The 12,936-nt window shown below is 46.0% G+C and overlaps 1 pseudogene; it reads right to left on the reverse strand.

Moving 5' to 3' along the window:
- Positions 1 to 2,749: 2,749 nt before the first annotated feature.
- On the reverse strand, positions 2,750 to 9,334 carry LOC125947695 (uncharacterized; annotated as a pseudogene).
- Positions 9,335 to 12,936: the final 3,602 nt, after the last annotated feature.

Here is a 12,936-nt window from a genome sequence, read left to right on the forward strand (position 1 = left end):
ATACTGAGATAGAGATGCCAACAAAGGGCACATCACAGGGTAAGTAGCATCGCTATTCCTAAAGAAATGCATTGCCTTTGTCGTGCTCTCAATTAATCTATAGCGTCAAGGAGCAATAACCCTGTAACATGACAGAGAAACGTGTATTTTACATCAAAGAACTTATGCTACGCTGTATGAAATACTACGCTTCCCTATATCACACCACATGGGCATGCCCCAATATACAGGTAGCCCCGCATATACCCAACCCCACACCCGAGCAGTGGGAGGCCATGCTGACTAGCTCGGACCCTCGTGACCAGCAACAACTGGTGCGGCGGGCCCGGGAGACAGCAAGAGCCGCAGGAGCCCTGGACTGAGGGCACCTCCCAACACAAGCAGGAAGACGCCTGCTTGTTTTTTTCTTTTTCTTAATAAATGCTTTTCCTCCTCCTCCTGTATGAAATAACGCGTACGAATTCCTGAGGTCTCATGGCAGAACGTCGAGGAGTTATGCGTCTGATATTCAGCAGGCCTACTAAAAAAAGTGAAATTATGCCTACAGGTCATTTTGACAAAAGGCAATATGCGTGGTTTAAATTGCACAAAGCCCCGAAGGGGCATATTGAACACTATATGCCCGTCTCCTTGTGTTTTAGTGCGTACTTACCTTGGATGCCTTCAATAAATGTGCATTCTAATGCATAAGAATGCCGCTGCGGTGATTAACTTAGATGAGCATTTTAATAAGCGTGTGAATACCGCTTTCGCAGGCCCATGGGCGACAAACTTAAAGCTCCAGCTGGTTTCTATGCAGTACTCATTTCGAGAGCAACTATTCTTTGTCACCGTGGCGCAGTGGCAACTAAAAGCACGGCTGAACATGTAAAAAAATAGTGCATTTTACTTTCGTGACCAGGTTTCTTTGGCCTCTATCCGAGTTCCTCTCTAGTGCTGCTATAACTACGCTTTTCATCCCTAATTATTCAATAGCAGGTGTATCGGATGATATCGCTACGGCACTTACTACACGTGCTGATGAGTACAAGTGATCTTTGTGTTGCCCTCTCCCGATCCGGGTATGTATATAAAGCCTTGGGCAATAAACATGATATCATTCATGTAAGTCATGACAATGACCCAGCGGAAAAGATTAACACTCAAAATCCACTGAAATGGGTGCGGACGTGGGCACTAAATGAAGGAAACTCTAAAGGGTGCTGGTAGAAGTCATAGTCATGAGTATGACTCAGCAAAATGACAATGACTCAGGGAAAAATATTAACACTCAAAAACCACACACATACGCACACACACACACACACACACACATATATATATATATATATATATATATATATATATGATAGTCTTGCGTTCAGAGTTCTAAAACATCGTCGATAAGGAGCGCTAGACTAATGTGCAACCAAAGCGTCCATGTAAACTGTTCTCGATACCGCGAGACATAAACATCGCCGCACCAATATGGCGCCCGCTAAGATGATGCCACGTCTTCATATCTGTGTTCGTACAAAGCGCCCTTAACGTGGCCTGTGGCGTTGTGACATAATACGTTCCGCAAGAACGCATCTCACGCTGACTGCCGATGTCAACGCCATTCGCATTGAAGGAAGGTACTGAAAAACGATATTGCTGAAAACACCGTTAATGACAACCAGTAGTGCAGGAAGTTAGCTAAGAACGTTAATCGCATGTGTCGCAGCACCACTACTGACCAGAACGTCTGCACCTTAGGATGGTACGAAGAAAACTTCACTAAAAATTGCCCGCTAGGATCTGCCAGTTTTGTCCCCCTGACACTGTAGAATTATTGGATCAGCAAAAAAGACTTCGAATGCACAACGGCGCAATTCAATAGGCGTGTATTTGAAGCATAAAATCTTTACTTATGATGAGATAAAAGAGCGATCGTTGTCACTGTTAACAATTGCAGCAACTGAAGAACATCGTGAAATATTTTCGACGCCTGCAGATCGAAAAGTGCATGAAGGATCTAAAGAATCCTGATCGCATTAACTCCCGCGCCCCTCAGATCTTTACCATAACAAACATGAAAATACTTGACGTTACAGGCGCATGGATATGCTGTTTTCTGCAAGCAATCGTGGTGTATATTTTTTTGGTATTCGTAACGTATCACTCGATTATAGGAAACAGCTTGAAAAACACTCATGCCCTTTAGCTGCCTTCAAGTCTCTGACTGATGTTTGTACCAAGAACAATGAACAAGTATTCACCGAAAATAAAATTACAACTGATGGTGGAGAGAGAACCCACCCACCAACTACGTGGGAGTAGAGTTAGGTCGCAATTCGATGGGAAAGTTTGCACGAGTAGTCTGGTTAGAGTTACGACAAAACATCGTACGGGTATAGTGGAAGATGTCAGACGCAGTGCGGCTGCGAAGAACGATCTCGCCGTTAAGGACGCTCAAGGGAGACGTCTGCCATCGTGGCGTAATCACGTCGCCACGAGCTGCTGCCACGCAGTCGCTAGGAAACGAGGCAAAAGCTAAACTTCTTCGCAGAGACCAGACAGACAAGGAAAGTAGAAACAGGACATAAAGGCATACTTGGAAGCGAAATGGAACGGAGACGCTCTGGTGAAGGAATCGCCAGCATGTCTTTCAAGACCAGCTAGGTCTACAGTATACTGCACCCTCTTCCTCTTTTACTGGACAGTATGCGCCAAACGCTAGACGCCATGGCATAGAAGAGGTGTCAAAAGAAATTGGAAGACACGAATGCTATAGAGGGCGCGTGTCAGCAACGCACGCTTGATAGACGAAACTCTTGGCTCTCGAATCTGAAAGCAGGTAACAATGGAAAGTTGACAGAAACTTCAGGGCAAGGAATAAGGCGCATTAGATTTATTCCATGCAAATATGGGGATCTACATGGCACAGGCAGTTGTCCAGTGGTCGAGAAGACTGCACAATCGAACAATGCAGGGGAGGGAGACAGCATGCCTGCAAAAAACGTGGGAAAGCTGCTTCGACCGCGCAATAAAACAAGAAAGAACATGGCATACTATTACATAAATATGTTGTATGCTTTGGTGTGGTTTGAGTAGTCAATATAGGACGGTACTATCTGAGGCCTGCGATTAGCCCTGCCACTGTTGCTTCGGGGGGCTGCTCGTCTAGTACCTCATATCTTTTAGGTTGTTTTTATGCATTATAGACGCGCGCATGGCTCAAGATTATGTCTGCATGATTTAAATCAAGAACGCCATATGACTTACAGAGAGGAAGACATGAAAAAAAAGAAAGTATAACCTCACAACGCATAAAAAAGAACTCTTGCTTTTGAAGTTCACAAAGCGAAATCATTTTAGGTACCATTATTTAACATTAAGTCAGTGTAATAAGTTCTTGCAAAAACTATGTTCAGCAGGCAAATCCTTCACTTAGAACGACGGAATATGTAGCTAGTTGCTAGGTGTCGATGTTAGAAAAAGGCAGGTGTGCAGACACTAAGACAAGTACAAAGAAACAAACCTCGGCGTATGTGTTGTCAGTCTAACTCTGCCTTTTTCTAACTAAAGCCATGTAGCTTGGTAGTATCACTTCAGAAGGGAGGCTGAATTTACGCCTTCTTTTGTTGCTGAAAACCTGAAATTATTATTATCATTAGCCTATTTTTATGTCCACTGCAGGAAGAAGGCCTCTCCCAACGATTTCCAATTACCCCTGTCCGGGGTTAGCTGTTCCCAACTTGCGCCTTTTAATTGCCTAATTTCATTGCTCTTCCCTTCCTTTGACGCCCTATCCGCAACCCTATAATGGTCAACCGGCTATCTGCGCTACGCATTACGTGGCATGCCCAGCGCCATTTTTTCTCCTAATGTCAACTCGAATATCGACTATCGCTGTTTGCTCACTGACTTCACACCACTATCCTCCTGTCTTTTAAAGTTCTGAACATTTTTTGTTAGATTGCTCTTTGCGCGGTGCTTTACTTGTTCTCGTGCGCCTTCGTTAACTTCCAAGTTTCTGGCCCGTATCTTTAATGCCGCGTTTGAATGCAATGATTGCAAACTTTTCATTCCAACGCCAGTGGTAATCTTCCAGTCAGGATTTGGTAAGGGCTGCCGTATGCACTCCGACCTATTCGTATTCTTCGGTAAGTTTTCTTTTTATGATCCGGATCCCCTGTGAGCAGTTGACCTAGATAGGCGTACTCGTGCACAGACTCTAGACGGTTACTGTCGATCATGAATTATTGTTCTCTTGCCAGGCTATTGAGAATTATATTCGTCTTCTGCATATTAATCTGCAACCCTAGTTTTACACTTTCTCAGTTAAGGTCCTCAACCATTTGTTGTAATTCATCCCGAGTGTTGCTGAACTTTACAGGTTGCATAGTAGTTAGAATTTATATACACAATTAAAAATCTATGAAGTAGCAGTTTCTGCCACTGACCTAGTCAAGGTGAAAGAACACAGACGTTTCGAATCCCGTACGGGTTCATTGTTCAATGTCTTTGCGTTGCTTTACCATACTTGGTCATAGACTACAACTACGTCTTTTATCATGTTACCTGTCCAGAAGAATTTTTGTCCAGCTTTAGTGTACACAATTAAAGCTCAGGGCACGAGCGTTTATTAGTAACCTGCTGTTCAGAGGGTACAGCCGTAAGCAAAATGAAAGCAAAAAGGGATTTTTTTAACAAGAACTCATGATGCGTGTGTTCAAATGCAGGACCTTATTACGTAACAACTAGTTTTCTGTTGTAGATTCAGTCTCATTGAACACTTTTATGAAGGGAATATCTGTTTAACCCCCTCGTGCGCTTGCAAATATTTTACTCTTACCTTTCATATTGCTGAATCTGTACATTTGGTAGACTTGTGTAACACAGACAGATGTGCGAGTAAGACCATGTACACATATAAACTGGGATATATTCCTCGTTTTCCTAATGCCGGACCAACAAAATATTTTATCATATTGTTACGGCGCACCCAAGAGTGGCGCCAGTCAGATGAAGACGATTTCATGTGTAGGGTTATACCGTCCGGCCTTTGTAATACCCCGGCAAGGTTCGAAAGAATTATGTACTCCTTACGTACGTCACGGCTGTAAATGGTCCACATGACTGTGTTATCTAGACGAAGCGATAGTCCTTTCACCAACATTTGCGAGTCATCTAACGCGCCCATCGGCCATTCTTGCTGTTTTCCGGCGCGCCGGCCTGCAATTGAACTCATCCAAGTGCCACTTTGGACGGCGTCAAATTACCGTTCTTGGCCATCTCGGCAGTGCTGCGGGCGTTCAACCCGAACATGACAAGAATCGCGCTGTCCAAGAACTTTCCTTTTCCGTCTTCCGCCGTTTCATCAAGACTTTCGCCGACACCGCTCGCCCACTCATCGACTTATTTAAAAGGACGTTGCTTTCACCTGGGGTCTTGTTCAGACCAAACCCTTCTCCGCCCTTGTACGCTTGCTAACGGTTCCCCCATTACTGGCTCATTATCTTCCATAGGCTCCCACTGAACTTCACACGGACGCCAGTGGCCATGGAATTGGGGATAACGTTCAATGGCAGCGTAACGAAGGGCGCGTAATTGCATACGCCAGCCGCCTCCTGTCACGCGCCGAGAGGAATTTTTCAATTACTGAACGGGAGTGCCTGGCGTTAGTTTGGGTAGTAGCGGAGTTCCGCCCCTACTTGTACGGACGCACATTTTCTGTGGTTGCCGATCACCACGCCTTGTGCTGGCTCTCGTCTCTTAAAGACCCCACTGAACGATTAGGTAGATGGGCGCTACGGCTCCAAGAATATTCATTTGCTGTTTTATACAAGTCAGGGCGCTTGCACAAGGACGCCGACTGCCTCTCCCGTCCTATCGACAACCCTGAATATGATACGCATGACAGCGACGCTTGCGTCCTTGCCATTTTTGATCTGCGTGACATTCACACTGAACGACGACGTGATGACTGATTACCTGTTGTCACCGATCGTCTGAATTCTGGACATTCGGAGCTCACGCTGCACGTGTTCGTACTCCGCGCCGACGTTCTCTACCATCGCAGCTTACGCCCTGAAGGGCTAGAATTTTTACTCGTTGTCCCGCGCCATCTCCAGACATCTGTTCTTGAGCAGTTGGATGACGCGCCTACTGCAGGCCACCTCGGCGTTTCTCGTACTTACGACCTACTTCTACTGGTCTTCTACTACTTCTACTGGCTTCTACTGGCCCGGCCTGTACCGCTCTGTGTGCCGCTACGTTGCAGCCTGTGCGCTCTGTAAGCGCCGCAAAAAAAAAAAAAAAAACAGTTGTGCTGCCCGCTGTACGCCTTCACCCCTTCGATGTGCCCTCAGAAGCATTCTGTCGCGTCAATCTCGATATTCCCGGTCCTTTTTCGACGTCGAAATCTATCAATAGTGGCTCATTGTCATGACTGATTGCGCAACCTGGTGCGTGATCACGTGAGCTTTGATCACAAGCTGTACAACTGAGGTGGCGAATTTCCTTCTACAAGACGCCATCCTCCATCACGCCGTGCACCGACAGCTCCTCACTGATCACGACCGGACCTTCTTGTCCCGAGTTGTTGAAGACCTCCTTCGCTCCTGTTCTGCCGAGCCAGTGCCTCCTCTATACTTCAGTGTCCGGCAGACGAGCGCTGCAACAATGGGCCGCCGCCGCCGCGGCGAGTACAGCGTTCCGCCGCCAGGCACCGCCACCTAAACAGGGCGCTCCTCCCTCATCCACGGCCGGGCTCGACTGGCAAGTGCGGCCCTCTACGCGCGCTTCTACGCGTTGGCCGCACTGCCCACATTTCTTGAATGTCTAATTTCGCAGCTCAGAGGCTCACACACATATATGTGGTTTGTTCCTTGCTGTACGAATTGTGAAGTGTAAACGGTAACTAATGTTGTTATGCGGCGCCACCCAGCAGCGTGCGCACTCGCTTTCGGTGTAACGGAAAAGCCAGCAGACGCGTTTCTGGGGCTGCCCGCGCAGTAATGCATAACATGGTGTGTATCGGAAATGACAGCAGCATTTATTATATTGGCTGTAGTCTAAAAGCTTGAGGCACTTCCTTGAAAGGGGCTTTTTCGCGAAGTACCTATAGGCATCGCGCTTGTCCGTCACGGAGAATGCATAGTTCGATAGAAGAGGTGGCAGGAACAGCACAGAAATCAGTTCCATGAGTTTCAGCCTGTGCGGCTCATCACTATCCTTGCAGGTTGAAGCCCCAGAGAGCAGGAACTGCACGTTCTACAAGTCTAGTGAGGGGTTTCTCAAGGGTACGATTTTCCTTCAATGCCTGTTCAGTAAACGTCCGCAGGTGTCAAGGACAAATAGGAGCTGGTACGAAGGATAAAGCAATCCACCTCGATCGTGGCTTTGGGTGAATGTCAGGAGTGGCTGATTAGTTACTGGCTTTGTGCAAAGAGCTACACAGTTTTCGCAGTTCATTTGCTGTGTTATAACTTGAGCAATCTAGCCTCCAATGTACACTGTCGCAGAAATCTGAAGGGAGGGCAAGTGCAGAGGCAGGAGCGTAGTGTTCAGTGGATCTAGAACAGTCATTCCAGTTTTTTGCAATTTCTGACCGCGGCTGCACTTGTTCTGCCGGTGTCTTTCGAAGCAATGCAGTGGACATTCCTGCAGTCTCGCTGGGAGCAACGTTGGAAAGTGCATTTGAGGCAGCAATTCCTGTTTTAAGCACTTTCTCAAGTCCTGAAAGGGCTGCACGCACATCCAAGGTATCATTGCAACCCGAAGACATACGCAATGTCCCAAAGAGAGACTCTATGGGGTCACAAATTGCGCGTAAGCACGAATGAAAACTTCTCAATACTCAACAGGTACTTGATGCGTGCCACAGTTGAATACGTAGAGATGAGAAATGCTTCGTATGTTTCCTTGGTGAAAAACTCCTTCGGATGGCTACATCTCTTTTTCAAATACTCCAAGTACATCGGCATAGTAGCTTCAAGCCACTCGAGCCGGTCATCATCAACATCATCATGATGCCAGGCATCTGCAAAGTTCTGACGAAGGTGCTGCGTTGTGTTGTTTGTATCATGAAGAACAAACCAACGGTAAATGTACTTCATGAATGTAATACTAGGGCCTGCGCTTGCAAATGATACGCTGCAAGTGTGACCCGCTTGTTCTTTCAGGTGCTCCAAGCCAGCAGTTACAGCAGACGACAGCACCTGCACGGCCCTTCCGACATTCATGTTTTAAATATTGTTTGGGTAGACATGCTTGCGACTGAGGTAGCGCACTGGTCTTACTATCAAGTCTTTTTGAAGCTCGTAGACAGCTTTGAGATGCGAATATGATATTTCTCCTTTTGGCCCGATGTCATGGGCCAAGAACTGGGAGCGCATATTTTTCAGAACATGGCACGGATCAAAGCTTAGGAAAAGGGGTCGCTCAGTCACAGGGATGTTCAATCCGATAAATGAGACAGCCACATCACAGGAGCTTAAACGCATGCACATTTACCTTGTGGTTGTCCGTAACGAGACTTGAGATGCGAAACCCACAAGTTTCCACTTTCTTCATGATGAAGAGAACTAGCTCATGGAGTTGAGCGCCAGCAACCCTTAGGTAAAAAAAGAAGCCTACCGGGATTCTGTAGGACGTGGACAATCCGCTCATCACGAAACCTAGGAGCGAGTTTGCTAACACAATATCCTTGATCTCTGCCGCGCAAAGGTCTGCGTGGTCCACAAAACAATCTTGCTGCTTGTGGTACTGGAGTTTCTCTTTCACTCGCATCTCATCAACAATTAGAGAGCACACCCTGGACTGGGGTGCCTGCAAATTCTGGCATGCTGTATTTAGCCGTGCTTCAACAAGTTTTGTGAAGCCCGTCTCTCCATTTTGAATACCGACATATGCAGATAGAGTGTTTCTGCTAGGCAATTTCAGAAGTTCCTTGCCCCGCACATGCTCATAGGCCCTTGTTGATAAGCGCCTGAGAATAACACAGCGGCGAGTTGTCTCCTGAGACCAAGTTGGTCTTTTCTTCTCGAAGTTTCTGATCTGGTCGAGCAGAAAAACCCCGCAGGTTGCTTCTCCGATGCTGCCTTTCTTATGTAACAAATGTCACCCGTAACGCTGTCCTCTTTCAGGCGATTCAGCTCCAGGTTATATCTGTCAACTCTCTGTCGAAGTTGCTGGATTTGTATCTTGAGGCCTCTTTCTTTCCGCTTCCTTTTTGTACTTTCCGCAATCAGCAAGCTTGGTGGCGCCCTATATCCACTTGGACGCTTCGATCACGCTGCGCCTTGTCTCCGCAATAGAGGGCGTCGCACTGGCCCACCGGCTCATGCGTGCAAAATGACACCTCCATGGAAGAGTCTTCTTCCTCTTAAGCCATTGGCTTGTCAGATATTAAAGATGGCAGCAAGATCGATGGGAACGCGACAGCTTGAGAAACATTCGTCTGTAGCACAACGGTAACACGTGCTCGCTTGTTTACATTTGATAAACTTCTCTCCTGTACAGCTTTTGGCTGAAAATGAAGGGGGTAATCGTCGAACACGGACGGCACAGTACCCTTCTTGAGCCTTTGTCTCTTGCCTTCGATAAAATCTTCTTGCTTAAAGTGCCGGCTACAAACCTTTGTGTAGCACGATGAGTCGTTTGGGGTTCATCCGTCCCGCCGAACTTCAGCCAGCCATTTTTGCCTCAACTCCAAGTCCGACGGCACCTCGTGAAACGATATCCCGGTGGTTTTCTTCTTCTTGTCAGACTTGCCCAGAGGCACACAACAGTATGCCATTTCAGATGAAATGCGTTCATGCAGAAAAAAAAACGCACAGTGAGGACACACTCGAACAGAACCAGTGTCTCCTCTGACAACGTGAGAAAAAAAATGGGAGCGGCAACTACCCTGTTTGCGTGGCGCCCTCGCGCGGCCGCCGAGAGCAGTAGAGAGGAGGGAGTACGACCGCGTTGAGAGAGCGCATTGCCGGGCACTAAAGCATGGAGGAGGCACTGGCCGAGCACAAGCTTTCCACCGCCTACCACCCGCAGACAAACGGACTCACGGAGCTGCTCAATCGCACGTTGACAGAAATGCTTTCTGTGTAGGTTTCTGAGGACCACAGTGATTGGGACAACACGTTATCCTTCGTGATGTTTGCCTACAATTCGTCCCGTCACGAGACCGCTGTCTTCTCACCATATTACCTTCTGTTAGGCCGCCACCCTACTCTGCCCTTTTACACACTGCTTCCTTCCTCGACGACCACTCCCACTGAATATGCCCAAGAAGTATTCGCCCGAGCTCACACGGCTTTCCAGATTGCCGGATCCCGGCTCACTGAGTCTCAAGCCGCGCAGAAGATGCGGCACGACAGCCGACATCGGGACGTTCTGTTTTCTCCTGGCTCCGTTGTCCTTCTATGGGCACCACGTCGCCGCATTGGTTTGCCTGAAAAGCTGATGTCGTGCTACACAGAGCCCTACACGATATTGTGTCAGCTTGGCGATGTGAACTACGAGATCGTCCCGCTGGACTCGCGTGGCCCCACTGACGTTCTGCATGTGTCCCGGCTGAAGCCTTACTTTGCTGCGAGTTCTCGTGCCATATAGCTAGCGCCGAGACGGCACCTTTCCAGGCGAGTGTTACGTTACGGTGCAACCAATAGTGGCGCCATTCAGAAGAAAACGATTTAGCGTGTAGGGGTGGACTCAGTCTCGACAGCCATCTTGTGTATGTATCGTTGTCTCTCTTGTAAATAGTATACATCTTTATATGTGACTTCCGCATCGTAACATTATTGTTTTATCGTATAGTTTTATCAGGTTTAGCTGCAGCCGACAGACTCGACTCATACCACATTCCAAAGCGGTTGGCATGTAAAACCCATCGTGGTTTTAAATATGTGAATGCAGTGAACGTGAGGGGCTGAAAAGATAACGTAGGCGTTTCATTATGTATTGCCCTATAGAATACAAAGTAACGCTTGTAGGCGCAAATTGCTGTAGTCTAGAAAAAAGGGCTCAAAATTAAAATTCCACCACAGATGCTTGGCTGCTGTCAACTAAGTGGACGTTATGCTATACACTCACCTGTGGCCAATGGTACCGATTCTCTACTGACGTGCCTGAAAGCCTGTGGTCCACATAGACAGGTAGTCGAGCCTGCGAGAGGTATGATCGGCAAAGCGCATAGATATAAGACAGGGAATGAATTCATCGTGTAATCGAGGACATATGTTTTATTGTTGGTGGCAGGCCAAGCAGCACGAAAGTTTTGTCTTTAAGCCGGGATTAAAATCTCACTGCGGTCCTCGAGAGCAATTTTATTGGTGAAGTCTTCCATAGGTAACTAATAAATACTCTGCGGCGAACATTTTGTGCCAACACTTTAATATGAAGCAGCTACTAATATAGTAGTAGTGAATGCATTTGTTGCTTCCATGTTGAAAGCTACGAAAGAAGACATTGCTTGCATTGCTTTTTCCATGAGGTGTGTTTAAGCTCATATTGTTGTAATAACTTCTCCGGGGTCTTACAAGCTGCTCTTCTCATCTCCTCTCCAGCGGGAGATAAGTGCCCTTTCCTAATTTATTCAAGATTGTTCGCTATCATGATAATCTTGGCGAACTTGTACCACATAATAAAGGGTGGCCAACGTTTCTAAAATTTGCATTACTTGGTTTCATTTTTCCACATTTTAACAGCACGCACATATGTGATGCGTAATGATGTACGAGAATATTTCATTAGACAGACTCTTGTCTCATCGCACCTAACATTTACTGTTACTGTAGCTGTGGATTTTAAGCAGAGTGAATGTGGGATGAATTATTAGCTGCACCTGCACCACGCTGTTCTTTTTTCCTGTCCTGCCCGGTATTAAACCTACAAAACACGGCTCAGCGCAATCACTGACTCCGTTCGTACATTTATTGAAAAATATGTTATAACCGAAAAAAAAACGTCTGATAGTTACTCGAGTTACAAAGTTACGCCTAAGTTCTTGCATTGCCCTTCTTTTCTTATAATTTTGCCAATTCTTTCACAGCACAAAGTCGGTCTGTGACTCAAAGGAAGGCTCGTGAACCAACCGCGTAGGCATCATTGATCTAAATTTTGTGTAGAGTCTGCACCTGATATTACAAATCTCGCAAACATGATCTAAAAACGATCACATGACAATTTGTTAGACGTAGGAGTGCCGATTCAGTGCAGCAGGCATTGCAGCAATTGCTAGATTATAAACGAAATGGCAGGATGGCAACAGGTTCATAGACATAGCATAGTCAATGCTTGTGCAGTGTAGGTATTGCCGGGAAAATTTATTGAACAGAAAAGGAAGAACTGCTGGATGATTCGTTAAAATAAAACCTATTGTAATTAAAAAAATATATTTCGTGCAAAATATTTTATATGGGCGCAATAATCAGACGTAGTGAAGTCATTCGCAATAAATGGCTCAAGAGCTGTTTGGTTGATAAATTGCGTTCGCCGACAAAAGGTAGAAAGGAATTGGGATAAATTTTGGGGAACATTAAGGAGCACAAGGAGAAGAACAAAGAACATTGGCTGATAAGTTCATAAACAACGCGAAACAAATGATTCTCTTGCTAAAGTCGCAGTCAGATGAACACCACCTGACTCTTAACTTGTCAGAAGTCTCGGAAAAAATTAGTACTTCTTAGTGAGATACAATATAAGAACGCGTGATATTGAAGTCGTCCTTCGATCTATACAACAATTGTTCACGCAACAAGTTTAGAAGCGCTGCCGCATAGCTATATAATTATATACATGGTGCAAGGAGAGTTCGTGGCATTAAAATAATCGTAAAGTACCTGTTCATTTTCTACGCATGGCACTTTTGTCACTTGCAGAAAATTTTGTCTACATACGATATATATATATATATATATATATATATATATATATATATATATATATATATATATATACAGGTGCTGC

This window comes from Dermacentor silvarum, chromosome 8 (assembly GCF_013339745.2).
Source record: "Dermacentor silvarum isolate Dsil-2018 chromosome 8, BIME_Dsil_1.4, whole genome shotgun sequence".
Taxonomy (NCBI): domain Eukaryota; kingdom Metazoa; phylum Arthropoda; class Arachnida; order Ixodida; family Ixodidae; genus Dermacentor; species Dermacentor silvarum.